This window comes from Cajanus cajan, chromosome 4 (assembly GCF_000230855.2).
Source record: "Cajanus cajan strain Asha chromosome 4, NIPB_CcT2T_4, whole genome shotgun sequence".
Classification (NCBI taxonomy): Eukaryota; Viridiplantae; Streptophyta; class Magnoliopsida; order Fabales; family Fabaceae; genus Cajanus; species Cajanus cajan.
In genome coordinates, this window is record NC_138520.1 from 20,828,811 (window position 1) to 20,842,851 (window position 14,041).

The following is a 14,041-nucleotide window of genomic DNA, read 5'->3' on the forward strand; positions in this document are numbered from 1 at the left end:
ATTTAGTGACAGATTATTTTTAACAAATAATAGTTAAAATTACTTCATTACCCCTTCCTTGTATGATAACATGTTTATCTATTTGGTTTTAATAATTGTTGTATGTTTAAATTCTCGCAATTGTTTGAAATAAAAACTGCACACAAACCTTTGCACACAACAGTTCCCTCTATACCCGGGGGCATGAGTGATTAACCATAGGGAGTGGATGTTAGTACGGCCGGTTGTCGAATGGGTCTATAGGTGCCCGTAGACCGTTGTCGGAAAACATCACTCAAGGTGATAACCATGAACTTGAGTCCGACGGTGCGTTGGAGCTTTCCATCGACCTACGATGAGAGGAATTGGGTCCCTATAATGGGGGCACCTTGGGGGCCTTGGACTGGTGAGAACAGTTAGAACCACCTTGAATATGCACTTTTCTGCAGGATACCCCTACCTCGTGATTCGCTCGTGACTGTTCGTGGATGAGTGAATTGTTTGTGCATTGTTTATGTGAAATTGTTTGAGCATACATTGCATTTCTTTAAACATACAACATTCTTTTTTAAATAAAAAGAATAAATAGAAATAAGGATCTTCTAGTACATGGTGTTAACATCTACCTTCATTGCATTCATATAGGTAGTTTCCCTTTTCACCCAAAAAATACAAAAAAGATACAAATTAAATATCCAAAAGAAAAATGATATTTACCCAAAACCAAGCAATATCATGCATCATCTTAGGGACATCCCGAAAACATGATAATGCTTAGTTCAATAAACACAATGCATGCATATTCAACATCATCATCTCATATCATATAGATCATGGAGGGATCTAGGAGTCATTCATTTCATACATCCCTCCTAGTAATTCATTAATAAACATTAATAAAAAGAAAGAAATAATCGATGCGTATGTTCAAAGAATGGATCGCACGCCATTCGTTATTAAGTGTAAGCCAACAACCGCGCCAAGTGAACGCACATCAACTCCGTTGTTGGTAATCAAGACAGACGAAGGGAAAGGTCCAACTCCATTAAGGATCATCGCTCCAAGGCCTTTTCCCTACGAATCAAATAAGGCTGTGCCATGGATATACGACATCCATTCTTCTGTCGACAGCGATATTTCCAACATCGCTGGACTTGGGGGCATGACTAGGAGTGGCAGGATCTACACTCCCGAAGATCTTCATGATAAAGCCCCCAAGAATAAAGAAAAAGAAGAAAAGAAAACCGAGGAAAAAGAATCCGAGGAGGAGACAGACGAGCTGTTAAAATATATCTGACAGAGCGAGTACTCCATCGTGGATCAACTTCATAAGACGCCAGCAAAGATTACTTTGTTGTCGTTGATCCTAAGCTCCGAACCGCATCGGCAAGCTCTGTTGAAAGTCTTGAACGAGGCATATATGTCGCACACTATCTCCCAAGACACGTTTGAGGGGATTGTTAGCCACATCACGGCTAGTGATCACCTCACCTTCACCGATGAAGAGATCCCCGCTGAGGGACCAAATCACAACAAGCCCTTGCACACCTCTGTAAAGTGCAAGGAGTATCACATCGTTAAAGTCTTGGTAGATAATGGATCTTCCTTGAATGTGATGCCAAAAAGAACGCTCAAGCAATTGGCAATCAAGGGAGTCCAAATGCGCCCGAGCAACATGATCGTTCGAGCTTTCGACGGTTCTAAAAGAGAAGTAGTGGGAGAAATCAATCTTCCAATCCAAATTGGACCCACTATCTTCAACGTCGAATTTCAAGTGATGGACATTACTCCGGCATACAGCTGTCTCCTTGGCCGACCTTGGATTCATGATGCGAAAGCTGTACCCTCTACGCTCCACCAGAAAGTCAAGTTCATAGTGGGTGACAAACTGGTGACCGTACAAGCTGAAGATGACATACTCATCAGCAAGCCATCCACCATACCTTATGTGGATGCAGAAGAGGAAGCTTTGGAAACCGCCTTCCAAGCATTGGAAATTGCCAATGTTGAGACGTTTCCCCGAGAAATGAAGAAAGTAGCCCATATGCTCACTAAGAACGGATACTTGCCAGGACAAGGATTAGGCAAGGACTCCCAAGGAATCCCGGAGCTACCCATTATCAAGGACAATCCGGGGAAACAAGGGTTAGGATACAACCCTGTTAATGATCAAAGAACGAAGAGGAATCAAGATCCTTCTCGACGTTCTTTAAGCCAGATCTTTAGGAAGGCTGGTTCACAAACGTCAAGGCCAGCTGTCGTCATCAAGTGTCCTTTTCCTTCTAATAGGGATGTGTAAATTCAGTGACTATTAGAGATCACTCCTCGGGGACAGCCCGACCCCCGAGCCTCGATAGGGCACATGTTTTCCACTATGATTATAATAAAATCATTCTTTCTTATTGCTTCTTTTCTTGCTTGCAATAAAATTCTAAACCACATTATTTAACCCTGTTTGAATGAACATAAGTGAGGTTAAAATCGTCTTAATAATCAATAAACCCGCATCATTTTTATGTGGAAGTGTGTGTGACAACTTGGAGCACCTTTCCTTGGCCTCAATAAGTGCCGTCATGGATAAAAAGAAATCCATTCAGGACAAAAATCCTAAAAAACAAAAAGCTCGGCAGGAAACTCAAAAAGGGGACTGCGCAAAAATAAGAGCAAAAGACCCGCTAGGAATCCCACAAAAGGGTGACCTAGGCAAAAATTAGGGTTACAAAATAATGAACAAAAACAAAAGCCCGCTAAAACTCCACAAATGGGTGTTTTAGGCAAAAGTTAGGGCAATCGAAAAACAGAATAAATCCATGATGGTACCACCAACTGAATTCAACAAAGGGGCTCAAGAAAAGCTATCCAAGTTGTCAAATCACAAATGTTAATAACCAAGACGTGCTTAACTTCATAAGTGTTTAATCAAACAAGTCTAAACACTTAAGCCTACCATTGGCCAAGCCATTCTTACAAAATCCATTTTTCAAAAAAAATAAATAATCCCCTCTAAAACACAAACTTTCAAAAAAGAATATACCTTTCCTTTCTTTTCTCTCTTGTCCCAAACGATTTTAGGATAATCTAGTGGAAACATGGAGATATAGTGGTCAATAGGAGGGTTGACATATCTTTTAAAGGAAGGGAAGGATCATTTGGTTGATGACACCAAATCTCAATATAACATGCATCATTCCTCGGTTACAGAAATCGGCAGCACACAGCCCGTCTAGAGGAATGGCAAAAATCCAAACAGAGAAACGCATCGGTTAATTCTTTTGAAAAGTGAATCAAATAGAATTAGGTGCATCATACTGCATACATGCATACAGATGATAGGTGTAATGGAAGATCACTTATTCTCTGTTTATTGAAAAAAACAAAAAAAATATATATAAACTTCAGAAAAACAATACGCCCGTATCATGTTCAGTATGCCCGTACCAAAATTAGGGTTATGAACAAATTTTCAATTCAATACGGGCATACTAAAATGAATAACGGCCGTATTGGCAATAACAGAAATCCTCCCTCACATCAATGACAAAATTCCTCCAAGAAGAAGAGGATAGGGGGAGCAATTCATTTTTTCCAAAAATAAAATAATTAAACTTGCATTTTGTTCATCGCGCACATTAATTGCACATTCAAAGACCTCATCATGAGGCAATTGCATAAAATAGAAAAAATAGAAAATTGCTTGTGTATGACAGCAGTCAACAAAAGCCGAAAACGAAAAAAGGCAAGGATACAAACAATACTCCTCAGTTTGTACAGAATAATTGAGCCTGGAGAGGCTTGCTGAAAAAATACTTCCTCAGAATAATTAAGCCTGGAGAGGCTTGCCGAAATAATACTCTCTCAGAATAACTGAGCCTGGAGAGGCTTGCTGAAATAATACTCTCGCAGAATAACTGAGCCTGGAGAGGCTCGCCGAAATAATACTCTCTCAGAATAATTGAGCCTGGAGAGGCTCGCCGAAATAATACTCTCTCAGAATAACTAAGCCTGAAGAGGCTTGCCAAAATAATACTCCTCAAAGACATTTCTGTACAGAAAAAGCCAAAACCAACAAAAAAGGCAAAAATACAGAAAAAGCCAAAATCAATAAAAAGGCAAAATACGGAAAAAGCCCAAAAATCGATAAAAGGCAAACATAGAAAATCCACAAAATTGTACAGAATAATTGAGCCTAGAGAGGCTTGCTGAAATAATACTCTCTCAGAAATATTTGAGCCTGGAGAGGCTTGCCGAAACAATACTCCCACAGAATAACTGAGCCTGGAGAGGCTTGCCGAAATAATACTCTCTCAGAATAATTGAGCCTGGAGAGGCTCGCCGAAATAATACTCCCCAGAGATATCTCAGCTTCCACTCACGGGCCAAATTCCCCAGTGAAAGCTATCAAAGCAAGATCGACAAAATTCCCAATGGAAGCACGATCACCCAAGCAGTATATCTAGTCAAAGGACTTAGACTTCCTCAGTGGAAGGTAGTTTTCCAACTCAAGCGATGAGTGAAGCTAAGCCTGAAGAGGCTTTCTAAATAATACTCTGGGATATATAAACTTTAAATCCCCACTCGCCTACTCAGAGGCATTCCTACAAAAAGCAAAAATCCAAAAGATCAATAACAATTCCCCAAGCGGAATCTGGCTTTTCAGCCAAACATCAAACGTCAAGATGATCTGCCTAACAGAAGAGGCTAATCAAAATCAATGACAAAATCCCCAGCGGATAATAGCCTACACAGAGGCAACAAAACCAGGAAAACAAAAAGAGTCGCCCGAATAAGGACAACCGGGATACTCCACCTACGTCAAAAGGACGTCAGCCAAACATAAGGCATCGCTCAACTCAGAGAGAGAGCATCTGTGTCTACACCCCAAGGAGTCAGAAATTCCCCATGGGTACCAACAATGCAATGCAAGTTGGGGCACAGGAACCTATGAATGACTGCACATCCCCTAGACGGATCCCTGCGTTATCCAGCCCTCAGTGGCACAAAATCAGAAAAACCGTCGAAGCAGCATCGTGGACTGTGGAGACAAAAAAATCATCTCAAATCCCTGGAAAGGGTAAACTTACATTGCCAAAGTGATCAGAAGACACGGACGCAGACCCTGGAGAGGGCAAACTCAACTGCCGAATGTTAAGACGCAGACCCTGGAGAGGGTAAACTCAACTGCCGAATGTTAAGACGCAGACCCTGGAGAGGGTAAACTCAACTGCCGAATGTTAAGACGCAGACCCTGGAGAGGGTAAACTCAACTGCCGAATGTTAAGACGCAGACCCTGGAGAGGGTAAAACTCAACTGCCGAATGTTAAGACGCAGACCCTGGAGAGGGTAAACTCAACTGCCGAATGTTAAGACGCAGACCCTGGAGAGGGTAAACTCAAACTGCTGAATGTTAAGAGGCAGGGCCTGGAGAGGCAATACTCAACTGCTGAATGTTAAGAGGCAGGGCCTGGAGAGGCAATACTCAACTACCTCATGTTGAGAGGCAAGGTCTGGAGAGACAGTACTCAACCATCAGCGTCGTCAGAGGCACGTTGGTGTTCAACTTCCGGCTCGGGCGTCGAGTGAAGTTGACCCTGGAGAGGGTAAACTTAGCTACCGAGGTTGTCAGAAGCGCCGAGGTATGCAACAACCTGGAGAGGCTACTCAACAATTTTCCACCGGAAGACGCTACAAGTCAGAAGGTTGGCACATCACCCGGACAATTGGGTCAACTCCTTTACTTGTCAATCGGTACACCAAAAGGCCGTTTGACTAAGTAAAGGGGGGGCAGCTGTAGACCCCTAAAATTGTCCGGGTCGGAAATAAAACTCGAAGACCCTCAAAGATCGAAGGAAAGTCAGCCAGAAGGACTCCTAGAAGACCATAGGATGGCTATCTGTAGGTTTAGAGGTCTTAGAGTAGCTTAAAATAAGGAAGTGGAGGGAATGAAGCCCAATACGGCCGTACTAAACTTAATACGGCCGTATTGAAGCTTCAATACGGCCGCAGTGAACTCAATACGGCGTATTGAAGTTTCTGAAACTTCAATACGGCCGTACTGAAATCAATACGGCCGTATTGAAGTTTCAATACAGCCGCAGTGAACTCAATACGGGCGTATTGAAATTTCTGAATTTCAATACGGCCGTATTGAACTCAATACGGCCGTATTGAAGTTCAAAAATTTCAATACGGCCGTATTGATTCCATAGCCCGTATTGCGCCTGTTCCCTATAAATATGGCGTCATTTTGACGTCATGTAAGAGGAGAAACGGAGTTTTAACCCTCTTCTTGAGTATTCTGGGTTTTTTTGAGCAGTGCTCTGCCTAGAAATCACTCGGAGAGTTGATCCGACAAAGTTCTTGAGTTCTGAGCTTTTTGCTTAAGTCTCGAACTGAGTCGAAGGGAAATCCTCCGGATTTCCATAGTTAAAATTTTCTAGGAGGGAGCGAGCGGGCTTGTAGAGCGAGGGAACGCCAAAAAGCTTCCCAGTTTTACTTGAATATAAAAGCACGCTTCAAAGGTTTCTTCTTAAGACCTTCCTTTTACTGCTTTCTGTGTGTATATTTAACTGTCATCATGTAGATAGTTAAGTTATAATTGTTTAGAATAAATAGGGGTAATTTAGTAATTTTGCACTATTATTTTTAAATAATCTGTCATAGGGAACCCGAAAGGGGCGCTGTGGGGTGCTAACACCTTCCCCACGCGTAACCGACTCCCTTACCCGACTCTGGTTGTAATGGCCGAAGTCGATTTTTGAATCGATTGCCTTAAACTTCTTTTTCCAATGTTTTTGAGTAAAACATTGGTGGCGACTCCATGAACCCTTCCTTTTTATGAAAACCGCTAATCCATGGAGGGTCCCGCTTGGGATTAACATGGATTGGTGAGCCTTTTAATAAAATTGCTCGTCTGACAAGGTCTCAGTTTGAGAATAAGTCATTCTAGCAATCCATATTTTCAAACAAATAAAAGAGTCCAACCATCCCTCGCGAGTGCCGAAAGCCCGTTTCGGGCCGGTGGCGACAATGTCCACCAAATCTTGTCGTGCTTTCACTCCATCTTTAGTCTTTTCTTTGATGTTTAGCAATGTCCCAATTACACTATCACAAACATTTTTCTCCACATGCATCACATCTATGCAGTGTCTAACATCTAGCTTGCACCAATAAAGAAGATTAAAAAATATTGATCGTTTCTTCCAGATATTTCTCTCAGTTGACTTCTTTTGCGTCTTTCCGAACACAATGTTAATGTTCTTCACCCGCTGCTACACTTCTTCACCATTGCGCGGTGTCGAGGCAATTTCATCCTCCTGATATCCATTGAATGCTTTCTTCAATCTACGGTATGGATGACTACGAACAAGAAACTTACGATGCCTAGTGTACGCAGTCTTTTGCCCATGTTTTAATTGGGTATAACTTGTGTTTTCTTCACATATAGGACATGTATAATGACCCTTCACACTATACCCACTCAAGTTACCATATGCTGGAAAATCATTTATTATGCAAAATAACATTGCACGCAAAGTAAATTTTTCTTCACGATATGCATCAAAGACCTCCACTCCTGTCTCCCACAACATTTTCAAGTCATCAATCAATGGACTAAGATACACATCTATGTCATTTCCTGGTTGTCAGGGTCCTAATATCATCATAGACAACATAATATATTTTCTCTTCATGCATAGCCAAGGAGGAAAATTATAAATGACCAACAAAACTAGCCATGAATTGTGTTTACTACTTAAGTTCCCATAAGGATTCATGCCATCTGTAGCTAGACCAATTCTCAAGTTTTTTGACTCTGCACCAAATTCTGGAAATGTTTCATCAATCCTCTTCCATTGCGGAGAATCAGCTGGATGTCGAAGAAAATTGTCACATTTTCTACCATTTTCATGCCATGTGAGGTTTTTTGCATCCTCTTTAATGGCAAACAATCTTTTAAACCTAGGTATTATTGGCAAATACCATAACACCTTAGCAGGGGGACCCTCTATTTCTTCCTCACCACTACTTCCATCAGTTTTCTTTTTGAACCGCGACAATCCACATGTCGGACACACTTTCAGTGTAGCAAAATCATTTGTATACAATACGCAATCATTAGGGCACGCGTGTATCTTCTTATACTCCAAACCCATTGGACATAGTATCTTTTTTGCCTCATAGTTGCGATTAGGTAACGTGTTATCTTCTGGAAGAATCTTCTTCAACAACTCCAACAATTCTGTGAAACTTTTATCAGTCCAGCCATTTCTTGCTTTTAAACTAAACAATTTTAAAGTTGTTGATAATCTTGTAAACATACTGCATCCTGGGTACAATGGTTGCTCAAAATCAGACTTTAAGGTATCATACACATGTGCTATTTCAAAATTTTCTTCACCAACATCACGTATCATCTCTTCTAAATTATCGTCCATCCCTTCAAAATTTTCAATTGTTGACACCGTTGGAATGTCTAATATTTCTCCGTGCCATGTCCATACTGTATAACTCTTCACAATACCATATATAAACAGGTGATCACGTATTTTCCCAACTTCCTGACGTATCTGATTCAAACAACGAAAACATAGACAATAATATGCCCCTTTGATGGGTTTCCCATTTTCTCTTGCAAACTGCAAGAACTCTTCAACTCCATTTATGTACTCTTGACTAATGCGACTTGCATTCATCCAACTTCGATTCATTATCTATATATTAACACAAATTAACTATTGACTCAGTTATTCATAATTTTTCTAACCTAAACTACAACCCTAAAAAATTGATAGTAATTTCGGATAAAATCCATAAATATTTCTACTAATACGATGATAAACTAAAGGTCAATGCATTAAAAAGTCCCTATTTAATGCATCTGGAACGGCCCGTACTGAAACCAGAACGGGCCGTTCTAGATTCAAAATAAACAAAGATTTATGCGTCTGGAACGGCCCGTTCTAAAATCAAAACGGCCCGTTCCAGCTGCAATAATTCTTTGTTAATTATTTATCTGGAACGGGCCGTTCTGGTTTCGGAACGGCCCGTTCCAGATCAACAATAAACAAACAAATTAATCAAGCAGAACGGCCCGTTCTGGTTGCAGAACGGCCCGTTCTGGTTGCAAAACGGGCCGTTCCAGATGAACATTTAACAGAAAATGCATAAATTAATTCGTTTAAGAAATTTACCTCAAATGTCGAATGTGCAGAATCTTAGGCTTAGTCTGGAATGTGCAAACACACGAACTTAGACACTTAGAGATTGAGAGAAGAAGATTGAGAGTTAGATGAGAGAAAACAAAAGGACGCAGGAAATGAAAAGAACGTTGGCATTTTAGTGACTAATTTACGTCGGACATTGTGGGGTCCGACGTAAATTAGTCAGTCCATATTTACAAAACTGCCATCGCATTTTTATAACGTCGGGTTTGCGTTTATCTGACGTTAATTAGGTGACGTAAAAGCCTATTTTTGCACTAGTGACACTTGCTTGCTCCTTATCCAGAATAGGGTACAACAAGTTCTACAACTGTTGAACGACTAAAGGAATGTTGGATTCCATTAGGATAACTCGTGAAGGTACTAAAGATGTGAGGCTTGAATGAGCTGCTTCCCTTAGAGACACTATGAGTTATTCTCAACGAAGGAAAACGAATCCATAAATGCAATGTTTTGAAGATTTCAAAAACTTATAAATGAGTTAAGATCCCTAGGAACTAAGTTCTCTAGAGCTCAACATAATCTCAAGATCTTGGACAACCTTCCTAAAATTTGTGAACCCAAGGCCACAACTATCTTAGAAGCGTGTGATCTTAAAGTTCTCACTCTTGATGAACTTTTTGGAGCTCTACAAGTTCATGAGGTTCACTTGAACAAGAGAAATCATCCTAAAGCAAATGACACTATTGCTTTAAAGGGTGGTGATACTAGCAAAAGGAGAGAAACTTTGAAGGTAGAATCTGAGCCCAACAACTCAGATGATAGTTTTGAGGACTCCATAGACGATGGTATATCTCTTATGTCTAAGAAGTTCAAGGACATGCTGAAAAAGAAATGAAGATTGAGAAACTTCCACAAAAAGGAGGAAAAATTCAGAAAGCCTAATCAGATTGACAACAACGAAGTGGTCTGCTACTAGTGTAAGAAGTTGGTTCACATGAAGGTTGATTGCCCTTCACAAAGAAAAATTTGATCTTCCAAAAATAAAACTAAGAAGTGCCTAATGGCCACTTAGGAAGATCTAGACAACAGTAGTAGTAGTTCAGATGATGAGAAGGCCAACATGCTACTAATATAGAGGTAAAATCTAATGACGATGAGATATCCTATAAGAAACTCTTAGCAAACTCTCACAAGATCTCTCTTGAGTACAAGAAACTTAAAGAAAAACAAGATTTTAGGAGAAAAAAAGTCTTGAACTCAAGAAGAAAATTATAGACATTGTTGAAGAGATAAAGTCTCTCAAGGACAAGATTTTGAACAAACAAAATGTAACATGTTTAGTATCTAGAGAAGATGAAAAAAAGATTTGACACAAAAAGCTTGGGCATGTCAATATGAAACATATTTCAAAAATAACCAAAAAGAGTTTAGTAAAAACACTAACTGAAATCTCTTGGAAAACTCATCTTCTCTGCGAAGCCTTTTAGAAAGAGAAATAGGTCAAAACATATTTTAAAGTCAAGAAAATTGTTTCCACTTTTAGACCACTAGAGTTGTTACATATGAATTAATTTGGTCCAACTAGGACACTTAGTCTAGGAGATAAAAAGTATGAACTTATCATTATAGATGACTATTCTAGATATACATGGGTATACTTCCTAGGGATCAAACATCAGTTGTTTAAGGTCTTTGAAATATTTTGTAGGCATGTTCAAACTAAAAAGGTTTTTGCATTGCTACCATCAAAAGTGATCATGGAGTTGAGTTTAAAAATTATGATTTCAAAAGCTTTTGTGAAAAACACGATATCTTTCACAACTTCTCATCACCAAGAACACATCAATAAAATGGGGTAATTGAAAGAAAGAATCAGACTTTACAAGAAATGGTAAGAACACTTCTTTGTGAAAATAATTTGCCAAAACACTTTAAGGTAGATTATAAAGTTATGTTACCTCCAATTTCTAAGGTTGGTCCTAGAAGACCCAAGAAATTGCACAAAAGAGAGCCTGATGAAGTAGATCCTAGACCAACAAAATGAAAGAGAACAAAAACCCAAAACAAATGTAAAAGATATCTCAAATAATTCCATAACATCAAGAGTTGTAAGAATGCCCCTATGCAACCTTTTGTAAATGAACAAACTAAAGTTACAACTACTGTAATAAAACTTCCAATTGCTACAACACTAGTTCTAGCTACAACTCAAGATCCAAATCAAGTTTCAGATCTTGCAACTAAGGTTTCAATTGCTACAACACAAGTTCAAAAAGAGAAAAAGAAAAAAATAAAAAGAAAGGGAAGGCCTCCATCTAAAGATCCAACAACCAAGTCTCGCACAACAAAAACAAGACCAAAACAGGTATATATCATTAAAATAAAACTAGCTATGAACTCTAGTTCCAAACAACATTGATCTATTTTATAATAGAGTAAAGGAACAATATATGTAATGGATATTCTTGTTGGAGATTTGGACCCTGTGCCTTGCTTGCAAATTTGAATCAAGCCTTGGTATGTATCATATATATATATATATATATATTACTTGTAACGTTGATTCATATATATTTCTAACATTTTTGACTTGTAACGTGCAAGAGAGGGTCAAACACGTTTTTACAGATAGTGAAGCAAGGAAGAAAGATAATAACAACAATGTTCCGACTGAAAAATCAAATCCATAGAAGAATAGAGGAGGATTTAGTTTTTTTGTGACATTTGGAGAATTTGTCCAGATTTGGTCTTTTGTAAAAAAAATGCTTTGGAGGTCTTATTTTAAGCATATTGTTTTGGAGAATTTGTTTAGACCTACCTATAAGCCTCTAAATGTGGTCAATGACTTCTATATATTAAATATACTATCCAGACTTGTAAGCCACTAAATATGGTCATGACTTGTTTATTGTGTTATGGGTTAAGGTTATACTGAACCTTGTCTTCTTTTTTTTTTTTTTTTTAATGAAGTTACTTAGTATTATGGATAATCTTTTATATTCTTTTGATGGGTATACAATGTGTATGTTGAATCAATTTTGTTGAATACATTTGACTCACTTTTTATTTAATAGTTTTTGTAGTCCAACAAACTAAACAGTATGCATTGAACCAATTGGATTGTATTTACTTAACTGTGCAATATAACTAAATACCATGCATTAACCAATATGTTGAACTAAAATATAACCAACGAATTCAATATAATTAAGTAGTAATTGGATTACTTGATCACAAATAATTTAACCAAATACATAATGGTCTCCAAAACGTAAAACCAAAGTTGTTACAGGTCTCCAAAATCTCCAAAATGTAAAACCAAAATACAACCACATAATGGGACTACAACCACCTAATGATACTACAACACTATTATTGGACATAATAGTAACTCAACTTAGTTACTTTTGGACACTAACACTACACACATCATTCCCAACATTGAACAAAACAACATCAACAAGCACATTTCCATGGTGATCTTTTTTTGCAGCTTCAAAAAAAAATTTCTTGCATCTTCCAACTCTATATGCATACACTATAAACTTTCTTGAACCAATGTATATGTATCATCCTCAATCTCGTTTTCAGCCACCCATTGAAAAAATTACAATTGTTGGGTCTCTACAAGCAAAACAACAAAAACAAAAACACCAAATCAAAAACAAAACATCAACCAAATCGAAGAAAAAAAAAGCATCAAAGTTGAACAAATTTTTCAAAAACCCTCAACATAAAAACTTTACCCAAACATGATAAATTAACCAAGCAAAAGAAAGCAAGTTTTACTTACAACCCAATAACGACACCTTCAAAATCTTCTTTCGGGGTTCATATCACTATTTGAAGTCATGAGCATTAAAATTTTTCCACATCAACATATTCTTGATCTTCATGATGTTGTAGATACAAAACTAATAGTACAAAATCAATCTAACGGTGTATATTAATTGAACACTATATACCACCTATTATTATCTTTGTACACTCTAGCACTTATCATGATATAAATGGTGCATTATTATAATAATTAAAAACTAAATTAATCTAACAACCATTATTCATGCTGACGCATGATAGACCACATATACCCATATACTTTTTAAAGAAAAAAAATATTAAAGGATTAAGTATTGTTTCATCATATAATGATATAAACATGGTAGTAAGTATTGTACTGTTCACTATCCTAAAAAAAAAAAAGTATGGTACTACTTATTGTACTATTCGAGCAACAAGCGACACAAATGAATCATTTTGGAGTTTTAATCACACCACAAATAACAAGAATCACACAATTCTTGCAGAGGTAAGTTTTTTGAGGCCCAAAAAGAGTCGAAGCACTCTACTATCATCACACCCAGAGCATGTTTCATAGCCAAAATCACGAAACATGGTAGCTAGAGCGTGCAAATTGTGTCACACTACAATTCTGCTCAAATAGATATGAAAATAGGGTAGCTCAAGCCAGATTTTAAATATATAAGTTGAATCCACTCTATAGAGTTAAAACTAAATCTAACTTATTATTTATCATAATTTTTTTTTTTAAGTTTGATCTTTTTAAAGTCTAGTTTAATCTATTAACTTATTTAAAAGCTTATTTATATTAATAATATTAATTAGACTAATAAATTTAATTTTTAAAAATTCAACAAAATTATTTTAAAATATAATTTACTCAATATTATTAAATTTTAAATTTAAAAAATATAAGAAAAAATTGAATCATTTTCTATTAAAGAGACAATTCTTATGAAATCATGTATATTGATATATACTTACACATTTAGATGTGCACAACCCTAATCTTGAAAAAAATTATGTTTTCATTACCTTCAAGAACTTGTGCTTAGTACCACGACATAACACATCGTGCCTCACCCTACGAAGTAAA